This window comes from Heptranchias perlo, chromosome 6 (genome assembly GCF_035084215.1).
Source record: "Heptranchias perlo isolate sHepPer1 chromosome 6, sHepPer1.hap1, whole genome shotgun sequence".
Classification (NCBI taxonomy): domain Eukaryota; kingdom Metazoa; phylum Chordata; class Chondrichthyes; order Hexanchiformes; family Hexanchidae; genus Heptranchias; species Heptranchias perlo.
The window spans coordinates 99,418,620-99,442,620 of record NC_090330.1 but is presented as its reverse complement, the minus strand read 5'-3'; the positions used below and the strand labels follow the sequence as shown (position 1 = coordinate 99,442,620).

At 41.9% G+C, this 24,001-nt stretch overlaps 1 long non-coding RNA gene across 1 annotated transcript in view; it reads right to left on the bottom strand.

The window, feature by feature from the left end:
• The window catches only part of LOC137322582 (uncharacterized), a 103,505-nt gene extending 80,095 nt beyond the window's left edge, over positions 1–23,410 (bottom strand). Inside the window, exons 1-2 of the long non-coding RNA XR_010963190.1 lie at positions 23,360–23,410; positions 22,936–22,968 (exon numbers count right to left, since the gene is read on the bottom strand). This is a non-coding gene — a long non-coding RNA (uncharacterized lncRNA). The remainder of the gene's footprint in view (positions 1–22,935; positions 22,969–23,359) is intronic.
• Between the last annotated feature and the right edge of the window lie 591 nt (positions 23,411–24,001).

Genomic DNA, 24,001 nt, shown 5'->3' with positions numbered 1-24,001 from the left:
GAACTCTCCCCCAAAAGCTGTTGAGGCTCAGGGTTAATTGAAAATCTCAAAATTGAGATTGATAGATTTTTGTTAGGCAAGGGTATTAAGGGATATGGAACCAAGGCGGGTCGATGGAGTTAATATACAGATCAGCCATGATCTAACTGAATGGCGGAACAGGCTCGAGGGGCTGAATAGCCTACTCCTATGAGACCCTATCAGAACCCCCTTCCTCACACCTACCAGCATGAGGGTAGGCTGCCCTTGACCGCCCAATTTTTGAAAGGCCAGCAGCCACTTCCGCCCCGTGGTAAAAATCAGCGTGGCCTCATGTTGCCATGGGCAACTAACTGACCTCTACGGTTTTCCGCTGGAAACTCGCTGGGAGTTGAAATCAATCCCAACGCTATTCCATCTGTCCCAAAAGTGAACCAGAAAATAATTAGAATCAATTTGCCTTGCCTGCAACATTTTGTCAGGGATATTAAAGACTGTAATCCTAAGCAGCCTTTTTTATTCTAGGCTGCTCTTTCAGTTTCTTGCTTTGATTAGAAATCCTTTACTGGCAATACTAGGTAGAGTTTACCACTCTATGTTTAACAGATTAATTTGATTCAATTTCAGATCTTGGATATTGTAACTGAGTATCTCAAACAATTTACACAATGAGGATGGGGAGAAATGGGTAAGGGTTTCTATATGTCTTGTTGATGGATAAGAAATGGTGTTAATGACAGCTGGCAAACGTGTTTATTGGAAAATGACTAAACCGAGGCATTGAAATGACACAAAAACCAAAGCAGTGGAACAGCTGCATTCATCACCGTAAAGTATTACTGACTGACTATGGGAATTGCTCAGCTAATATAAATGGGTCACAAATTCATAAAGTACTTCAAGATGTTTAGTATTTAGTAGAAATCACTATGTAATTCAGTTTAAAGGAAGAATTATTAATAGGAATGGTACAGCATGAATAACATAATTAATGTTACCTTACAGAAGAATTTTATTGTGCCAGATGTGTGAAATCTGGACCAGTGGCTTCTAGGTCTCGCATAGCACTATTGGAGCTATTCCAGAATGCGTGTCCCAATTCCCTCACCCAAACTGATAATGACCCACATTCGTCTCAGCTGCTCTTTTTCCTTTAAAATCAGTTCATTCCTCTTCCGCACACATCTGTCCTCCTTCTGGTCTGTTGCTCTCTCTTTCTCGGGACTCTGTTCCACTTTATTGGTACTCCTTTCTCCATTCTATTATCCACTCTGCTTTTCTTTAAGGAGTTCCCTCCTATGAATGAAGGGATCCAGATTCATAGCCTGAGTTGCTAACAACATTTGACATCATACAGCTTGTGGCTGATTTTTACCCTACCTATCCCCAACAGGTGGGAACGGGGCATTAGTAGGGTTACCTTGAAATGGGCAGTTTTGGTACCCGTTGGAAAGAACTGGCAGCCTCATTAGCCCATGAAAGTTGGGGTGCTATGATAACAATAGGACCCCAATGCAGTTTTGAAATACCAATTGGGTAGCATATGCCGCGCACACTCTGCCCATCGGTAGTCGGCATACGGAAGCCTGACCAATGGTCCTTAAAGGGACTGCTGCAGCCCACTCAAAAAAGTATTAAAAAAATTTGAAATGATTTTCATGGGACATGCAGGACCATTAATGCAAAAATCAACCCACCATCCCTTTCCCCTCCAGAGCCCGACCCTCCCGACTCTCCCCAGGGATCATCTCCTCCCTCCCTCCAACTGACCAGCACTCCGTGGTGGAGCTGTCAGATTTCCTGTCCCCTCGCTCCGCTTGTCTCCTGCATGATGGATAGTCAGTTACAAAATCAACCCCGCTGTATCACTAATGGTGCCAACTCAACCACTGTTTCGCTTCTCAGCACACTGCCTTGATGATTATAATGAAAAATGACTATCATTTTAATTGATCAATGATTAGTTGCATCAATTGTAAACAATTTTACAACACCAAGTTATAGTCCAGCAATTTTATTTTAAATTCACAAGCTTTCGGAGGCTTCCTCCTTCCTCAGATGAACGAAATGAAATCCTCGAAATGAAATCGCATTTATAATGCGATTTAATAAATTATAAATGCGATTTCATTTCGAGGATTTCATTTCGTTCACCTGAGGAAGGAGGAAGCCTCCGAAAGCTTGTGAATTTAAAATAAAATTGCTGGACTATAACTTGGTGTTGTAAAATTGTTTACAATTGTCAACCCCAGTCCATCACCGGCATCTCCACATCATAGTTGCATCAAGATATTCAATATAAACAAAAGTCACAAAGGAACAGCAATGAGTGATAGAAAATAGCAGAGTCACGCCATGGCCAAAATAATCAGTGATACTCATGAGCTTATGAGTTATGTGGCATGATACCAATGCATAATTTATTTTCCATATCATATGCTTTTCACTGCCCAGCATCCTTTGTTTACCATCTCTGTACTTTGGCCTTTTCTGGATAACGTAACAATTTCTTGTAGAGCATCTTATTGCATTATAGAATTACATAGAGTCTGCAGCACCGAAACAGGCCATTCGACCCAACTGGGCTATGCCGGCATTTATGCTCCACACGAGCCTCCTCCCATCCTTCTTCATCTAATCCTATCAGCGTATCCTTCTGTTCCTTTCTCCCTCATGTGCTTATCTAGCTTTCCCTTAAATGCATCTTTGCTATTCGCCTCAACTACTCCTTGTGGTAACTCATTCTACATTCTTACCATTCTGACTTCTGGTTTTGGACTCCCCCACAAGTGGAAGCATTTTCTTTATGTCCTCCTTATCAAAATCTTAAAGACCTTTATCAGGTCACTCCTCAGTCATCTCTTTTCTAGAGAAAAAAGCCCTAGCCTGTTCAGCTCTTCCTGGTAAGTATATTCTATTTGTGAATCTTATTTGCACCTTCTCCAGTGCCTCTATATCCTTTTTATAATATGGAGACCAGCACAGTGCACAGTACTCCAAGTGTGATCTACCCAAGTTTCTATACAAGTTTAACATAACTTCTCTGCTTTTCAATTCTTTCCTTCTAGAAATGAACTCCAGTGCTTGATTTGCTTTCTTAATCACCTTATTAATCTGCAATGCTACTTTTAGTGACTTGTGTATCTGTACCCCTAGATCCCTTTGCTCCTGTACCCCATTTAGACTCTGATTATCCAAGCAGTATGTAGCCTCCTTATTCCTACCAAAATGCAGCACCTCACACTTATCTATATTGAAATTAATTTGCCAATTACACACCCATTCTGCAAGTTTATTAATGTTGTCTTGTATTTTGGCACAGTCTTCCTCAGTATCAACTATATGCCCAATTTGGTGTCGTCCGCAAATTTTGAAATTGTACTTCCGATTCCTGAGTCCAAATCGTTTATGAAAATGGTGAACAACAGTGGCCCCAGCACTGATTTCTCTGGAACACCACTTCCCACCTTTTGCCAGTCTGAGTAGCTACCCTTAACCCCAATTCTCTCTTTTCTGTTTTGCAGCCAGCTTGCTTTCCATGATTGCATGTTCTAGCAATCCATGAAAAACTTGGTGGGGTAACCTATTAGAGATATATTTCAATCAAAGCTTGAACAGAGATTTAAGGTCTGTGTTACAAATTCTGTATTTATTTACAGTGCAGTCCTTGGATTATCTGGTAGGAATTGTTCACAGCTGATCAACTGTTAAGTGAATAGGTTCTCACTGGTCCTTCAGATGGATTATCCCCTCCCTACCTGACCTCACTGCATAGCCTCAATCCCTTATCTCTGCAAAAATGTATCAAATAGCCTCTTGGACTTAGTTATGCAAACTTCAAAGACCTTCCCTGATAACTTATTCCACAACTGTATTACTCTTTGGGTGAAGAGGTTCTGCTGAATTTTCCTTCTGATGCTTCACTTCATAATTTTTAACGTATGTGCCCTGGTATTTGAAACCTTCACCAAAACAAATAATTTGCTTGGATTAATATTATTAATTCCCTTCATAATCTTGACTGCATCCTGGCTCCAAAACACCCACTTTCGGGCTTAACCCAGGTGCGTTTGAATGCGTGCACGCCCCGTACTTAAAGACGGCGGGCCGATACTTAAAAGGGCGATGTACCTCATTATGATAGTTGAGGCACTTAATTTTTTGTGTATTACAAACGTCAAACAAATTTAGTCTTACCTGTTAGGGTTTCTCCATCACTTGTGATTCACGTCAGGTGAAAGCAGGCGGGAAGGGCCGGATCCATGAGGTGAGTGCCTTTATTGCGTTGCTTGTGGGCCTGGAGGAGCAGGAGTGCTTCATCATGGCCCAACAAGCTCAACTAGCATGACAGGAACCCCGCGATCAGCCGACCCCCCCCCCCGCCCTGCCACTGAACCTGGACCCCTCTGATCTTCTCCAAGGCCCACCCGATGCCGTCCATGTCCTTCCACCTCCTCCCACCCCTCCGATTTTTTCCATGGCCCTCTATCTATCAATCCATCCATCCATCCCTCCAATGCCCGGCTCCTTTCCCTCTCGACAGGCAGCCGCCTATCAGTCTGGTGCATGGGAAACCCGGAAGCACAAATACTTACCTTCAATTGAGTTATGATCGCAGATTGCGATTCACTCATTTTGCTTCCGGGTTCGCCACATGAATATTTACGGACACGCTGGGTTCCCGGCTCCCAGCTAAAATCACGCCCGTTGTTCCTCAGTGAAGTCGAGGGAGGAGAAGTGCTCCCTGAAGACCTGTTGTGGGCACGGCCTCCTGCACAGTGCCCTCCTCCTCCCTCTTCTCTCAGCTGCACCTGCTCTCTCCTGTCTTCTTCACTGCTCCCCCTCCAGCCCCAAAGTCAGACCTACCAGACCACCCATGATTGGAACATACTGTTTGCAAAGCAGATAAAAGCAGCCATGCGTTGGGGCAGACGAATTTTCCAAAAGCATCCTAAAACAAGCATAGGACCCTTATTTTAATATCATAGTGGCTCTCCGAAGGAAATGCTCACAGGTCTTGCGTATGGTTGTGATGTTTGCTACTAATCTGATGTGATTTTACAGCCATTTCTCTAAATAGTCAAATCCAGGTAATGTAGCTATTTATATATTGATGAGCTCAATCAGAAGGTTGTCAAAATAGCTTCTAAGCTTTAGGCTCCTGGTTACTGATTAGCTCACTTTATTTTAAAGGTTGTTTTGCATCCATAACAAAGTGTCACGGCCGTTGTAATACAGGTATGTGCTAGACACAAGGGTCCTGAAAACCCACGAGCCATCAATCCTGGCACAAGTGCTGGATCTGCTCATCACCGAACTCCAGTGCTGACCCCGCCAAAGTTGAGTTGGGGTTGAGAAGGGTCAGAAGTGCTGAACTTCAGGGTTCAATGTTGGGTCCATTTTTGTTCTTGGTGTATATAAGTGATTTGGACTTGGGTATAGGGAACACCATCTCAAAATTTGCTGATGGCACAATATGAGGAGGGCTGGAGAAAACTCCAGGAAGACTGACAAATTAGTAGAATTGAGCAGACTGGTATCAAATGAGGACCAAGAGGCAGAAAAATTTCTTCACTCAGAGGGTTGTGAATCTTTGGAATTCTCTACCCCAAAGAGCTATGGATGCTCAGTCATTGAGTATATTCAGACTGAGATCGATAGATTTTTGGACACTAAGGGAATCAAGGGATATGGGGATAGGGCAGGAAAGTGGAGTTGGGGTGGAAGATCAGCCATGATCTTACTGAAAGGCACAGCAGGCTCAAGGGGACGTAAGGCCCCCTTCTGCTCCTATCTCTTATGTCCTTATGTTCCTGAATCGTTCCGGCATGCACCCAGGATGCCTATGGAACAGCCCGATCCAACATTGTGGGCGGTACACTTCCAGCACAAGGCTGTATGCGTGCACAGCATCTGCCATATTGGATCCTTCGGTGCCCATTTTACGCCTGTAAAATGGGCGCAGCACGATAGAATTTCTAGACCCAGGTTCCTTAGCATTTCCATATAACCTACACGAAGGATACACAAGTCTATGATCATCAGTTAGCTAGTAATATACTTTGGACAAGTACTCTGAAACATGCAATAACTAAACAGGTATTCATCATTCCACTTACAAACACACTTGTGATAACCAGTGTATCTTGTAACAAATTTATCTGTCAGCAAATTGCTACTTCCTTTCTACAACTTCACCTCTGGTGACAGATTTTACCCCCTGGTCTTTAGTTGGCTGACCCAGCATTAAAGGGCATGTAATTGCTAACATTAGGAATATGTCAGAAATGGAAAGCAGCAAATTAAACTTGAGCATCAGATTTGTTGCTTAGTTAAACTATCACAAGGTGCATAAAGTCATAACAGTTTGTTGTTTTCATTGTTCGATAATGGCTTCAGTTATCAATTTTTCATGAGATCATTCATCTGCCCTTTATTTGAACCTGTGGATAACTGCTTGGAAATGGCAATCACCCAAGTGATTATCCATCTGTTACTGATAGAGTTGTGAGAATAATAATGTCAGGCAGAAGTGCAGTTTATTATTGAATGTTTTGGTAATTCACAATAGACTTGATGGGTTTATTCCTTCCTTTTCAGTTTAGATTTGCTGTATTCCACAACTGTGGGCCCTGATTTTAACTTTGGGGCGGGGGGGGGGGGGGGGGATGGGTAATGAGGTGAGTTGGAAATTCACCCACTGTCCAAGAAATGAAGCCTGGACTATTTAAACTCTCGGGCCTTGGCAGGAAGCAATGGAAACTTGCACAACCTGGAGGTTGCCCACCAACACCAGGTAGGTGGCAGGATTGGCTTTGAGGGCTATCCCACAGAATTCTCACATTCGGTGGGGGGATAGAGAGGTGGGAGTTTGCAGTAGGGATAGCCTATGCTTTTCTTGCAAGACCCAGGCGAGCATTCCTGTTTCTTCTGGCCCCGCAAAAAAAGTTTAAAAAAAAAACACCTTACCTGTTTGGGCCTTTTCTGGCCCTAATACCTCTTCCTATCGTCATCACCTGGTGGTAAAAGCCACAGTGGCTTCCCCACTCAGGCCACCAGTTAAAAATGGCAGCCATGTCCCGATGACATCATCAGAACCCGACATGCATCTGTAAAGAAGGAACCTATCAACTTTGGATAGGCGTCTTTGCTGCCTGCTCAGTGGAACAAGTTAAAATTTGTAATGGTGAGTTCCTGGCAGCTTTCCTGCTGGTAAATAACTTGGCCGATTTTAACTGCATACCTGTCTGGTGTGTGCCAGGCAAGTACGGTTAAGATTGCCCCTGTGATTTTTTTTTATATATAGAAACAGTTATGACGTAATCTTTTTCTCAGAATAATAAAGGATTTGTTTGACCTACTTTCTTTCTTTTATGCAATCTGGACCTTAGCTTTGCTTTCCCTTTCGTCCCTTACCAAATTTTTTTTTTTATGACTAGTTTCACAAATGTCCATGATTGAGGAGCTGACTCAATTCCTAAACAGGGCCGATGGGGCCTATAAAAGCTTCTTGTTCTGATGGTGCCAACATCTCTAAAAGCAGCTGGCCAGTGCTGCATTTCCCATGGCCCTCCTCTGGCGGGTACCCAAGATGCATCCAGAGTGCCAGGGGCGTCTACTAGTGAGATACTAATAAGATGACCTCCCGTTGACCTTGGATACTTCAGTGGGGTCAGGAGTGGGAGGAAGTCACCAGTGGCCACTCTACCATACTTACACTATTGGAACGGTTCAATGTATTTTCAGGACCTTATATATCTGCACTGCTAGATCTTTCTGTTCCTCCACTCTGTTAAGAAAATTAGCACTTTGGTCATACTTCCTTTCATTATTCTTTTTCTAAAATACATTACTTCACATTTCTCGACAATGAACTGCATCTGCCACCTACCTGCCCCCTCTGCCAATCTATGTCTCCTGCAACCTCCTTTAATCTTTCTCACAGACGATTCGCTAACACTCATTTCACACTCTTGCACAAAGTCTAAATTATCCCCCTAGTCTGTTGTTTGATCTGCCATTTTTCTAACCAATTAATCTGGGCTAATCCCTTTACATCCCATTGAAATAAGCTAATTTCCAGCCCATTACTTCTATCTTTGATCCCTTTTCTTCATCTACTTTCAATGTAAACCTATTCCCAAGTGTTTTTCAACCTTCAGATCACTTATTTGTCCTACCTAATTACCTAGAACCAGATCTAGCACTACAGCCTTCCTTGTTGGATATGCAACATAATATTAAGGAAACAGTTCTGGATACATTCCAAGAACACCTTTCCCATTTTCACCACAGAAGTTTGTCTTATCCCTATCTCATATCAACTCTTTGAAGTTACTATTTTAGACTGCTTGGCCCTTCACTATACATATTTTTACTACCTTCTCTTATGCTCTAAGGTGGGTCTCTCCTTCCCACAGATATACATTTGTAAATTATGATCTGGTGACATGACATGACATTCTCTGGGAGGGCAACTAATTTATATGGGGCAGTTGGGCACCCATGCCACAATGGGTACATTTCCGCCACTCACCTGCCTCATGTAGCCAGGAAATTCAGTGCCTGACTGCCACTGTGTGGTGGAGTTTGCCCAGCCCCCTCCCTAACCGCCAATTGTGCCCGCTCCCTGTGCAAGAGGGTCAATCGATTTCTTTTTAAACGACTTACCTTTTCTTAAGGGTGTAGGCTGCTCCCCTTGCCTGGACCCTTTGTTGGAGCCCAATTGGATCCATTTGGAAGGCAGAACATCTCATCTAATTCGACATGTTGCCTTCCAGTAATACAATGGAACCTGACTGAGCCAGGAAAGTAGGACCTCGTAATGTAGGGAATCCTTGGCCTTGGGGCCACCACCTGATGTCACTGGCCTTGTAAGGGTTGGTGGAGGTTCCGCCCCTTACAGGGCCAAGTGAGGAATCCTGGAATCTGTAGGGATCTAGCAAAACCAGTTCTTTGCCACTTTCCAGTAGATTCCACCAGACTTGCTACCGGAGCTGCAGCAAGAGTCCAGTGGAATACCAGAGAAAGTTTTGGGCCATCGTGAATAAGTATAAAGAACTGAATGACTGCCAATTACCCTTTAGATGAGTTGGTGAAAAGAACAGAGCAAACCATTTACTATAAAACTCCAATGCAGCAGCTCCCATAATGTTACAGCAGTTCTTTTTCAATAATGCAAGAGTCAAATTTGTATTTGCTGAATCAGCTTTTAGACTGCTTCAGTAAACACACACAAAACACAGAGCACTGCCCTTTCCTCACAATGTGAGAGGCTTTGTATTATACATAAACACATTTTGAAGCAGAAAGTCACGTTGTCACAGAAATGCACTGGAAATTATCTTTGCCAACTGTAAACATCTTGTGAAAACAAATCTGTACATTTGACAAAGGAAATCTTTGGTCCTGATGTTCCTCTCCACCCACTACCCCCCCACCCCACCACCAACCAACAAGTCATCAGTCAGACGCAGCACATCCAGAGTGCACTCCGCCTGACAAGACTTGAACACACCAAGTCATCTGGGCACAGGCCCACCTCTTGGCAGGGGCATATGCCCAGAATCACGGGTGGAAATCTGGCTACTTCTGCAGGGCTGAGAGGTTTGCCGCAGTGGTAATGTCCAAAAACAGCAGGCAGGAAGGCTCCAGCCCTGTGGATTTATTGGGGGCCTGAAAACAAAGGTAGCATTTATCTTTGTGGTCCTACCAAGCCTTGCTGCCTGTCTGTCTCAGAATCTCCAACCTGAGAGGGACCAGGTGCTACCACCAACTTGTTCTGGCACCCTTGTGTTTGGGTACCCACCTAATGTGCCTACAGGAAAATAAGGAGGAAGGCCCAATCAAAGCCCTCTGATCTCATTTATATGATTGTCCCATGTTCGCCTTTATTCTAGATGCAAGGACTCGAATGCTACTCTTTCTGTAAAGAATGAATACCCCTTAAAGCATCCAGATCAATCTTAACATGCTGCAGACAGAAAAATGTCCATTGCTTCATTACAGAAAAATGTGACAATGATGAACCAGACAAGCCAAGAAAATATTGGCACATGGGATCCAATGTTTAATAAGCACAGTCCGTTAATCCCCTTGGCCTATTTTTGGAGGTGACTCCTTTATTTTTGAGGAGAGCTTAGGTTGCCAATTTTTTGTCGTAAGTTGCAATACAGCTGGAAACGTTAATAAAGATAAATGTAGTGTTTTGCACGCAGGTAGGGCTAATGCCAAGCATGTTTATACCATGCTGATTTCTGAATTAAAGTTTGTTGAACAGGAAAGAGACCTAGCTTATAGTGCATGAGTCTATAAAGCTTTACGACCAGTCCCAAGAGGCTATAGCGAAAGCAAATAGAGTATAAGGATATCTAGCCAGGATTATCCAATATAAAACAAAGAGCCCCATTGTGTCCTTGTACAAGACTTTGACTACTGTGTCCAGTTCTGGTCCCTTCACATAGAGGCCCTGGAAAAGGTTCAGAGGAGGATTAGATCAATACCTAGTTTAAAATTCCCCCGTACCTGCCCAGGTTACTTATCCGCCCTGGAGAAGCTGAGAGCTGACGGTTCCTGATTTCACACTGCTCAACTGAGCAGGTGGCAAGGATGCCCATCAAAAGCCAGGACCCGACTGCAATTTTAACTCGGCGGCCTGAGCGGGAAGCCACAGTGAGCTTCCCACCAGGCAAACCTAGAGGATCAAGGCCAGAAGTTTCAAGCTATCACCTACCAAAAACTGGCCCTGAGTTAAAATCTGGCCCAGTGGCCTTTCGCAAAATGCCAAATTGTCAAATAATTTAATGAGAATCAAAAAAAAATTAACATGTTTTGCTAAACCTTCAGCATGTGTAGATAGAAGAATTTTACTAAATATTAACATTTATTTAGCATGTACCATTAGCCTATGAACATGAATAAAGCGATCTGTAGGTAGAATCCTAAATTTGGTTGAGTTATTTACCTTTCTCCAATTGTTGCTGCAGCTGCTTCCTTTAAGACTCACGTAGGATTTCCTCAACTTCTGTGACAGGAAATCGTATCATTCCACTTCACGTTAACAGTACAACCAAATTGTAAAAATGATTTTTTTTCCACATGGAACTCCAAGCTAGACCAAAGATTGCCTCAATAGATAATACATCAGCATCACTTCATTTAAACTCTTTCATTGGGTTAATGAAACAAGCACAGGAATCCAGCAGTAAAAAAAAATAATTTTGAACATTCTGCAATACTATTTAGGAGTAGCCTATAACTGTGAGAGGTAATTCCAGTAACCTCAGTATCAAAATTACCCGATCACTCAAATCATTAATTATCCACTGAACAAAACTGTTTACATGAGGCTACAATTGTTGTTAATACTCCACCCATCTGTTTGCATCATGCATATGGATAAATTATAATATCATCTCAATCTACTATCATACATTTTTTTATTGATTCTCGTGATTTTGGTCTCGCTGGCAAGGCTGGCATTTATTACTTATCCCTAGTTGCCCTTGAGAAGATGGTGGTGAGCCTTCTTCTTGAACCGCTACAGACCATGTGGTGAAGGTATTTCCACAATGCTTTTATGTAGGAATTTTCAGGATTTAGACCCAGTGACAATGAAGGAGTGGCGATATATGTCCAAGTCAGGATGGAGTGTGACTTGGAGGAGAACTTGGAGGTGATGGTATTCCCATGCACCTGCTGCCCTTGTCCTTCTAGGTGTTGGAGTTGCAGGTTTGGGAGATGCTGCTGAGGAAGCCTTGGGCAAGTTGCTGCAGAACATCTTGTAGATAGTACACACTGCAGCCACTGTATACCGGTGGTGGAGGGAATGGATATTGGTGAGCCTATGATATAAATTGGCTTGAGGAAGGGGAAATTAGTCTTTGTTTATAAATATCAAGGCCCAGAAGTTTCTCATTCTGTGATCCACCACCGTTAGTGCGGCAGACAGGATGGGACAGAGACGTAAATCCTGCCAGCAATTGGTTAGTTACACCAGGGAGGCCCTGAAACTGTGGGGTGGGGGAGGAGGAAAGCATTGCTGAGGTACAGCTACAGCGTTTAAAGCTGGACTGGTCTTAATAGGAAGTGGTGATAATGGTTCTCGTTTCCCCCGTGTAGGGAGAGGGCCTTGTGTAAACCTCCTCTCACTCTATTCTGGCCCTGATGACGTTAACTGTGTAGGCCTCACTCTCTACCGAGGCCTACAAGACTGCAGTTCCATCAATCTTTGGGTAATTCTGCTCCGTTAACTCTATTCGCACCTCTTCAGATGCGACTGTGGTGTTCCCACTCCAGCACTATTAGCATTTCCCTCATAGCACCAACGGGCTCTGTCATGATGTTGGGAATCCTGACGGCAACCCAACACCTAACGTGCATTTTTAATGAGCCCCAAACCAGGTAAATGAGTCAGGGTTGTGGCAGAATTGGAGGAATGGCCGGAACTTCACCCTGAAGAGGGTAATCCGGACCAGATAGTCTAGATTAGGAATTGACATATGGTGATTCATAACTCACAAGGAAGCCAGAGAATGAAGTATCTGAACAGAGGTTTAAGAAATATTCGTCCCCAGCTGAAGAGCATTTAGGCAGTGATCTCCAGGGTCCTGCCATGAAAAGAAGGAGAATATCAAAGACCTATGAAAGCACTTTCTAAAAATGTACAGCACATGGTAGAGCTGATGGGAAAGCACAATGCCCTTCTTTGTGGGAATGTCAGAGGAGGGGTTCTTAACAATACAAAGCAACCTGGAACGAGTGGCAGCTGCAGGAACCTCTGCTTATCTCCTACAGAACACAAAAGGTTTGTTCAGGCTTTGACCTGTGGTATTCAGGCCTTGGGTAACAGAACAGAGAGAGTGATATCTATTGGATTTTGAAATAGACAGTTTCCTAGAAGTAAAGGGAATTAGGGGTTATGGGGAGCGGGCAGGAAATTGGACATGAAGCTGAGTTCGGATCGGTCAATGCCCTGTGGGTGGCGGAGAGGGCCCAGGGGCTATGTGGCCGGGTCCTGCTCCGACTTCTTGTGTTCTTTAGATTTGTGGTTGGGATCAGATCAGCCATGATCTTATTGAATGGCGGAGCAGGCTCGAGGGGCCGATTGGCCTACTCCTGCTCCAATTTCTTATGTTCTTATGTTCTTATCCCAGGGTAACATTTTAAAAGTTTTATGCGACATTTGGTATACTCTCAGAGATTACTGGATTTTAGTCATTCCAGAAGGTCTGTCTTCCTACGAATTATCGGCAACCAAGATCCTGATCCCATGCCTAGTGGAAAAGCAGGAGATAGCTGTAAGGATTCTGCCTTCCCTCAGGACAGTAGTACCAGACAGTTCTCTGTTCAGTCACCTGGTCAATATTTATCCCTCAACCAACAACACTAAAAGAAAAAGATTATCTGGTCATTATCACATTGCTGTTTGTGGGACCTTGCTTTGCGCAAATTGGCTGCTGTATTTCCTACATTACAACAGTGATTACACTTCAAAAGTTCTTTATTGGCTGTAAGGTGCTTTGGGACATCCGGAGGTCATGAAAGACTTGATATAAATCCAAGTTCTTTCTTTACTGCAGGCTAACAGTATATTTTAAGGAAATTCCCTAAGCAAGATATTGTCTTGAGGGAAACTTCCAAATGAAAATGGGAGGCCCAAATAAAAATGGAAAAAGTAATACAAAAAAACATGATTAAGAAGTTTGCAGATGATACAAAAGTTGGCCATGTGGTTTATAGTCAGGAAAAAAGCTGTAGACTGCAAGAAGATATCAATGGGCTGGTCAAGTGGGCAGAAAAGTGGCGAAAGGAATTAAATCCAGAGAAGTGTGAGGTAATGCATTTGGGGAGGGCAAACAAGGCAATGGAATACACAATAAATGGTAGGATACTGAGAAGAGTAGAGGAATAGAGGGACCTTGGAGTGCATGTCCACAGATCCCTGAAGGTAGCAGGACAGGTAGATAAGGTGGTTAAGAAGGCATACTTTCCTTTATTAACCAAGGCATAGAATATAAGAGCAGGGAGGTTATGATAGAACTGTATAAAACACTAGTTAGGCCACAGCTAGAGTACTGCGTACAGTTCTGGTCACCACACTACAGGAAAGATGCGATTGCACTAGAGAGGGTACAGAGGAGATTTATGAGGGTGTTGCCAGAACTGGAGAACTTTAGCTATGAGGAGATTTTTTTTTCACACAGAAGGTGGTGGGGGTCTGGAACTCACTGCCTGAAAGGGTGGCAGAGGCAGAAACCCTCATTACATTGAAAAAGTACCTGGATGTGCACTTGAAGTGCCGTGACCTACAAGGCTACAGACCAAGAGCTGGAAAGTGGGATTAGGCCGGATAGCTCTTTTTTGGCTAGCGCAGACACGATGGGCCAAATGGCCTCCTTCTGTGCCGTAAATTTCTATGATTCTAACTACTTCAAAGTAATGAATTGACTACATATTATCACAATGAAGCACGATAATTCACCTTTAAGAATCCAACATTAGCCCTCCTAAGCTGCTGATCTAAATGATCTCGGTTTTATTGTGACATATCTTAGATAGACAGTTCCTAGAGTGGAAATAACAGAATTTAGGATGGGTGATGCCATCCAGTCCTAAACCCTCTATTCATATGGTTGTATTCTTGCTAGGGTGGGTGCATCTTCCTCCATCTTTCTCTGGTGGAATTTAAGGCAGGACTTAAATAGGGCTTAAATCTGATAGCCCCAGGCTATGTTCCAAATTCCAACTCCCCCAGATAGATCTGCCAAATTTTTACCCTACCAAACCATTAGAATTTTGAGATCCAAAACCTGAACCCAGAATGGAATGATTTTGAGTTTTGATTTTGTTTTTTTTCTTTCAAGGACCCCCATTATTTTGTATGTATTGTTGATTTTTACAGTGCAGTGTGCAGAGAAATGTAGCCTTAACTTGACTGGAAAGCCCTTTTACACTAGCAATTAATCAAAGTTGCATGCATTATTTTGGATGCTGCCTTCCTTTATTGCCTGTCTCTTGTTCAAATCACTACATAGCCCTGGGGGACGTGCATACTGCATGCAACTAGGCAATTTATTTTTCAAATTAAATTAAGCAATTAAATATGAATTATTATTTGTATTAAGTAGCATATTTACTGTAAAGCTGACAAAAAATATAGCACTTTTTACTTGACTCTAATACTAGCTTTTATATACTGAAGATGTGCTGTATTTGCAATTCAGCAATATTTAAATTCGATTTAAATAAAATAACATATATTTGAGATAAGTCTGAGCAGAGCAGAACCATTCAGTATCACTGGTAAAATTTGCCTTGTTATTGAAAGTTTCACTTTGGCATCTAAAATGCAGTCATACATAAATAAACATTTACTCGGATGCAGCTGCATTTCCTGGGAACTTACTAACCTTGGGCACATGGCCATATCATATAAATATGCTGTGTCTCAAGTGAAAATGTACTTCCCTTGCAAAATGAACACTTCTTGAATATTCTCCCTCAAGGTAGGGATAAGGATTACTTTGTAAAGTGAATGCTTATTTTGTCAAATATGCATATTCTGGACTGCAGACAGAATGTGCTGGCATAATTCATTCTTGATTTATGAGAACAATTTTTTCCCTCTCTTTTAAATTTATGGCAATTTGTGCTGGGGTTTTTTCACACAATATCTATTGCAGCTTCAGAAAAAGCTCTAAAACTGAGCCATGCTGTTACAGCACAGTAATGTATCTTCAGTAATCCATTGCAATCAAAAATAAACCTGTCAAATTCATGAATGCTCCTCAAAAAGTATACTAGTGACTTGAACTGGCTCATCTTTTAATCGTCAGTGCTCATAGAACTGATGAGGATACTCCCTGATTCTAGAAATCAGAAGATATCCTCTGTCACAAGAATGATCCAGTAAACTCATGCCTACCCTAACTAAGACAGTAGTATTCTGAGAAACTGTAGCTAAACAGTCAGTGGCATGACCTGGGTAACCACATTTTATACTGATATGGCACAATAGGTGAACATGTTCACTCAACTGGTATAAGAAACCAATATTTAACCTTATACTTTACTGATTTGAGAAGACAGACAGATGCATTATATTGCTATATATAACACACTGGACAACAAAATAAAAATTCAGAAACAGTGCTTATGACATCGTAAACTGTGGAATTTCAGAACACCAAGGCTAATTTATTGTCTTAAGCTCACTGCCAGCTTTTGGTCCTTTTTAATTATATATTGGTTCAGCGATAATGCAGGTCCAGCACCTCTTTGGGTGTCGCATGTACCTGTCGCACAATGAACTGTTCTCACACCATAGTGCAAGGTCAGATCATTGGCTTTTTATCCCAGTGCTCATAGCACACAGTGCGTGACACAGTGAGGGTGCACTAAAGTCACAGGGTGGGTTATTCAGTGCCAACTGCTCTTACATGGCTGCTGGTTACTCTTAAAGCTGCTGTTCTAGTGAAAAGGTGACAAATAGTTGTAGCAAGGGCCCATGTTAGAATTGCTCCGTTCAGTGAAGTAGCTTTGGAGGTCCTGCTGCAGGTGGTCCTATAAAGAAGGGTGGTCCTTTGTGGAGTACAGGGCCACTCTCCAGTGAAGGCCAGAACCCAAGCAGCATGGATGGAGGTGGCTGAAAGAGTGAATGCTGTCTCATCTGTTCACCAAACCTGGCAGCAGGTGAGGAAGAGCAAAGAAGCACTCAAATTGATGGAAACAAACAGAGCAGCTTTTCACTATGAGTAAAAAAAGATAGGATGGAATTTTCAAGGCCTCACCCATGAATTACTGATTTCCATTGGTACTGAATGAGGTAACTCCTTATGGGCATGGACTCAGAAATTCTACTCTGATTATTCCACTTTAAAGGACATAGTACGGTGACCATGCCTCTTGTGCAACATTAATTTCATATGGGTGTTGATATTTGGAGCACTGCTCAGGCACTTTGAATATGTGATGAACCTATGGCCTCATTTGCATTTTTGTGGCCTATAATCATGCAATAAGTGCTTCTATTATAAAGTGTGATGCAAAATGGGTGCTGGACAGAAATTAGCACCTAATAATACTGGGCATTGGTGCCCAAAACACAATAGCTCCTTGGGGATCAAATATTGCAGTATTGACCCTATAATCTTTCCTTTTTTTGTTCTTATGAGGTAGCGTAACATAAGTCAAATAATGGATACTTGGAATTACAAGAATTTTTTAGTGAGCCCAAAATTTTCAAAGTTCCACTTATCATAGAATCATAGATTCTTACAGCACAGAGGGAGGCCATTCGGCTCATTGTGCCTGTGCCAGTTCTTTGAAAGAGCTATCTAATTAGTTCCACTCCCCTGCTCTTTCCCCAGAGCCCTGCAAATTTTTCTTTTTCAAGTATTTATCTAATTCCCTTTTGAAAGTTACTATTGAATCTGCTTCCACTGCCCTTTCAGGCAGTGCATTCCACAGCATAACAACTCGCCGCGTAATTTTTTTTTTGTCATCTCCCTTTTGGTCCTTTTGCCAATTACCTTAAATCTCTGTAACTCCGGTTACCGACCCTCTTCCCAGTGTTTCTCCCTATGTAGTCTATCAAAACCCCTCAAGATTTTGAACACCTCTATCAGATCTCCCCTTAACCTTCCCTGCTCTAAAGAGAACAATCCCAGCTTCTCTAATCTCTCCACATAACAGAAGTCCCTCATCCCTGGTACCATTCTAGTAAATCTCCTCTGCACCCTCTCCAAGTCCATGACATCCTTCCTAAAGTGTGGTTCCAAGAATTGGACATAATACTCCAATTAGACCTAACCAGCGATTTATAAAGGTTTAGCATAACTTCCTTGCTTTTGTACTCTATGCCTCTATTTATAAAGTCAAGGATCCCATATGCTTTTTAAGAGCCCTATCAACTTGTCCTGCCACCTTCAAAGATTTGTGTACTTAAACCCCCAGGTCTCTCTGTTCCTGCACCCCCTTTAAAATTGTACCATTTAGTTTATATTGCCCATCTTCATTCTTCCTTCCAAAATGCATCACTTCACACTTCTCTGCATTAAATTTCACAAATATATCTGCCCTTTTTCACCAGTCTGTCTCTGTCCTCCTGAAATCTGTTACCATCCTTTTCATTGTTTACTACATTTCCAAGTTTCATGTCATCTGCAAACTTTGAAATTATGCTCTGTATACCCAAGTCCAGGTCATTAATATATATCAAAAAGAGCAGTGGTCCTGATACTGACCCCTTGGGACACCACCGTATACTTCCCTCCAATCTGAAAAACAACCATTCACCACTACTCTCTGCTTTCTGTCCCTTAGCCAATTTTGTATCCATGCTGCCATTGCCCCTTTAATCTCATGGCTTCAATTTTGCTAACAAGTCCATTATATAATACTTTATCAAATGCCTTTTGAAAGTTCAGATACGCAACATCAACCATACTACCCTCATCAACCCTCTCTGTTACTTCATCAAAGAACTCAAACAAGTTTGTCAGACATGATTAGCCTTTAACAAATCCATGCTGGCAGTCATATATCAACCTATGCCTTTCCAAGTGACAATTAATTTTGTCCTGGATTATGGTCTCTAGAAGTTTCCCCACTACCAACATTAGGCTGACTGGCCTCTATATATGTCCTTTTATGGACACGCAGCAAAATTGAAGGACTTCTGTCAATTTGGTTTTGCAAAAAAAACATTCTTTTATTTCGCTGAAGATAACAATAGGAAGTAAGGTTTGTGGACAGGAAACATGTGCCCTCTGCAAGAATTTCAATAACATATCGGTAAGTGTATCAGGTGATTAGCTTTTCTTTCTTTCATGCTACATATGGGGTTAAAAACCAGCAGACACACAAAAAAAAGCTCATCTTTTTAATGTAATAAAACCAGAATATAGATACTCACATCTGGCCAGGTATTTGCAGCAGAGACCAAACCAGTCAAATGAACTACAAGCATCATATGGGTTTTATTTGTCTATGTTTGATTGGCAGCTCTTTTTGAATTGAAGTGACAAATAACGAAATGTTGTTAATTTTTTGAAAAGTATTTCTCAGCATGTCTTGTTCGAATTGGGTAGTCTGTCTAAATATAATTTCTAGGGCCTTGGCAATTTCCTCCCTTATCTCCCTTATGTTCCTAGGATGTATCGCTGGCACTTTGTATTTCTTAACCTAATCAACTTATCTAAAATTTTCCTTTTATCTGTCATAATATTGCTCATCTCGCTTTCAACCACTTCAGGATTCCTTCTCTCTGATATTCTTCTATTAGTAAACACCGATGCAAAGTACTTAATAAATACCTCCACCATTTTTTGATCATTTACAAATTGACAATCCTCTCCTTTTAGGGGTATCACCTCGCTTTTAACAGTTCTCTTTTTACTGATATACCTTTTTTTTTATTTGTTCATGGGATGTGGGTGTCGCTGGCAAGGCCAGCATTTATTGCCCATCCCTAATTGCCCTTTACTGTTCCTTTTGATGTTTTTTGAATGTTTTTCCTCATACTCCCTTTTATCGTATTGTGGTCACAACAGGCAAGTGATCTGCTCCAACAAGTTACTGCCCAGGCCGACTCAGGTGGCAAAGTCGAAAATTCCCACCATGGAATTTACCCTAGAAAAGGTCGGCATGGTTTTCAGGATAGCAAGAGGGAATAGGTATTTGGTGCACACTAGTGCTCATCTATCCTAAGAGGATAGAAATCAGAAGAAAATGGACAATAATATGAGAAGGGGCAATTACAGCCCAGTCAGCACTAAGGGCAGACCCCTCCACTATACGATATGGGAGGGAGAAATATGGAGCCCTTTAGAACTCCAACACCAACAAGCCCAGCCCCAGAGCAGATCCAAAACGTCAACTGATAACACAAAGACTTGTAGTCTGCTCTCTTCTGTATGCAATACTTCAAAAAAGAGACAGCATATGCAAATACATTTTGCCTAAGATAGATAAAGGGAATACATAATTCTCTCCAATAGATACCTTCCACAATCATTCCTTCCACTTGTCTCCAGATAGGTAAAAGGCAACAGATGAAATGTCCCATTTTAGAATTTAGTGGGACCCCCACAGGCAATGGGTTGAATGCAACAGAGATACCTGTAATGAACTTGACCTCCTGCACATTATAGCCCAATATGACAAGACTGTTAGAAGAGTCCAGAAGAGCTGATTCCTTTGCAGCCTCTCCAACACCGATCTGTAATCTCCCCTTGGCCTAAGTGTATTGTATGTGATAGAAAACCGCTGTTAGCTCCATCTGTTCACAACAATCAATGAGGCAACTGTTTAGGGAGTGATGATAAAGTGCATAACAATATTCCAGATTAAACTCCAAAAAACTGGTACTGGCCTAGAAATGTTGTATGTTCAATCACTGAATATTAAAGTTGTAGTTTGATTGTTTGATGTTCCACACAATAGTGACTGATGTAATCATTGAAATAGTTTACAGTATGGTGTTTTATCCATCTCACTTTCTGGGATCACTGCCAAATCTAATATCATCCAAAGTGAAGTATTTTGCATAAAATTAAAGCTTGTGTGCTATGGATTTCCATTTTCAATTTCTTTCCTTGGTTTCTCAGATAGTTGATTAAGATTATCTGACATTGTGATCAGATGGAGCTAGTGGTAGTTTTCTATCACATGAATAATAAAAATCCCAGGCCATCCAAAAGGTTTTGTCATTTATGGTTTGGAGCCAAACATACAGCAGTCTCTTGCTGCATGTAGCATTTGGAAAAAGTAGGCAAGTTCTCACAACACTTGCAAAATTCCTACGTTTAGCAGAAAAAAAATGGTTCACACAGACTTGTGCAGGAAAACAGCAAACCATACTAATTTACAGGTTTTGGGGGGGTCGTCCCAACCACTTACTTGATGGAATTCGTAGTAAGCTTTAAATTGAAGAAAATAGACTTCCTTCAATTAAAAGGGTGGTTAAGATTAGTTGAAGAATTATATATTGTCTCTGAGAATATCTCTGATTATCCTAAAAAAATGATACAATCACTCCAAGCAGAGGAGATTATGAGATAAATTATAATGAAGAAGGCCCTTCAGCCCATTTGATCTCATCCATCCAGGTTACCATCCTATCGTATGCTCATTATAGCATTTGACTGTTCCTTAGTAACTTAGTAACATAATAACAGCTTTAGGCAGGAGAAGACTTTCAGTCCATCTAGTCCACCCATCCGCAGTGCTGCCTTGATGCAATTCTAATAACCCTAAATCCCATTTGTTGACAAAAACCTGTCTAGTTCATTCCTGGAACTCATCAAAGTTTCTTGTTCAACTAACCGTGCCAGTAATCTGTTCCACATACATATCACCCCTTTAGTAAAAAAAAAAGATTCCTCCTGTGTTTCCTATTTTCTTTTCTAACTCAGTTCAGTGTCCGTGGTTCAAGCACGTTTCCTGGCAACCTATTCCAGCTATTGATCAGCCTTTGCATAAAGAAATGCTTTCTGGTATTTGCTTAAATTTGCCCTTGTGAACCTTGAACCAGTGATGTATTATCCTGCGACCTTGGTGTATCTGAAAGTATCACTCCAGATTTACTTTTGCCACTCTGCTAAGTACATCACATATCTCTACAAGGTCCACTCTGGGACATCTCTTCTCAAGGCTGAAGAGCCCTAGCAGACATACCTCATTTCCCTAACACCAGAGATTAGCCTCATTGTTGACCTTTACCCTATCTCTGATGCCTCTTTTATGTCAAGATGGCCAGCACTGAATGAAGTATTTTAGATGTAACCTGATCAGATCACTCTATATCTTCAATGTGACTTCTGGGAATTTGAACATCGCTGATTTGGTAATATAAATCAGTATCTTAATTGCTTTATTTATTCCCCCCACTGTTTGGAATTGCAAAAGTAAAAGTTCAGAAATGAAGAGAGAGAAAGCAGCAAATAAATTGTCAGAAAAAAAGAGTGATAAAGAAAGAACTATCATTTATATAGCAACTTTCACATTCTCAGGACAACCCAAAGTGCTTCACAGCCAATTAATTACTTTTGAAGTATAGTCACCATAGGCAAACGTGGCAGCCAATTTGCAAGCAGCAAAGTCCCAGAAACAACAATGAGATATATGACCAGTTAATCTGTGAATGAATATTGGCCTGGAGATTGGTAGAACTCCCCTGCTCTTCTTCAAATAGTGCCACGGAATCTTTTACATCCACCTGAACAGGCAAACGAGACCTTTGTTTAACATCTCATCTGAAAGGCCGCACCTCTAACAAAGGACCACTCAATCAACACTGCACAGGAGTGTCAGCCTAGATTATGTGCTTAAATCCTAGAGTGGGTTTGAACCCCTGACTTTCTGATTCAAAGGCAAGAATTTTTTCACTGAGCCAAGCTGACACTTAAAAAATTAAAGCAAGGGAAGCAAGCAGAAAGTCAAGGAGCAAGAAGTGGCAGGATTAAGAATGCACTTAAGATTGTGCAAGAAATACCAAAGAGGAAAGCTTCAGCAGCATGATTGCAATGTTACATATAGCAACCAGAGCAATTGACCAATCAGACCACACTACATCATTGTGCTCTTAAATCTAAATTCATCCAATTACTTATCCCCATTTATTAATATTTTATTGGCATAGTAGTCAGAAGAATGTTTTTATTTCCCAGAGACCTTGGCCCCGATTTTCAAAGAAAATTGCGGGTGCGTTGGGGGCGAGGGTGGGGGCTCCGAAAATCAGGGAAATCCCGAGCGGGTGAGGAAGCCGGCCCCAACCCGCCGACTTCCGGGTTTCCCACAGACGGGCCTGTATGTACACGCGCCTCACAAATACGGAAGTCCCACCGGCAATTAAAGCTGGTGGGATAATACTCAAAGAACCAAATGTACCTCATTGAGATACTTAAGGTACTTTATTTCTGACGTCGTAGATAGTTAAACCGATTTTAAACTTACCTGGGCGGCTTTCCCACGGCTTCCGATTCACGCCTGGTGAAGGGCCGGAGCAGGCAATAATGAACAAAGTAAATTAAATAAAAAACCACTGCACAAAGTTAAAAAAACAAAATATACCTAACTTTCCACCCTGCTCTGATGTCCGATATCTCCCTCTCCGATCTCTCCCTCTCCCCCTCACAATGTCTCTCTCCGATCTGCTCCTCTCTTCCCCCCCCCCCCCCCCCCGATCTTCCCCTCTCCCCCGTCCCGATCTTTAGCGCCCTGCACTCTCTGTTCCAGCGTCAGATGACGACTCGCTCTCTCTCTTTCTCTTCCCCCCCCCTCCCACCTCGGCGTTGCAGCTCCTGTCGTCAGCCAGCCTGTCAATTTGGCTGGCTGCCGGGTTTGAAACCCCAAAACAACTTGAATCACCATCAATTACCTTGTGATTGCGTCGGAAAAGATAAGTTTTTTCTTAATTCGGGTTTGGCACGCGCACCTTCAACACACCCCCCCCACCCACTGCTGCCAACCCGCCACTATTTCAAAATTGAGGCCCTTATCTGGATTGTACCCAAAAGAAGCACGGACATAATCCTGTTACAGTTCAGTTTTCCTAGGAGTCGTCTAATGGCTTTACAGATAAATCTTACCACTATGAACAACAGAGTTACAAACTTCCTCCAAATAATTTCCTTCCAAAAAAAAACATTACTGCTTTTAATGGCATACTGCTGCCTTCCTGTTTACCTAATTCTATTTTAAACCTTCATTACGCACAAGAAGGTCAGCAACATCAACACATCATTGAATGATCCTTATATTATCATTTCCCCATGAAAATTCATTTAGAAATCTCAAAAGTTTACTCTGCTCATTTAAATTCTTAACAGATAATGTACAGTATCATGAGGTCATGGGAAAGCTGCATTATTTACCTTCAGTATATCGGCAGTGTTAAAGGAAATTACCAAAGTTCTAACCCTTATCAGAACATCATTAGGATGTATAATTATGAGATCTGGTGACAATACATATTTTGCCCATTAACCATTACTGGTTAGAAAAATCTAGCCTGATGTGA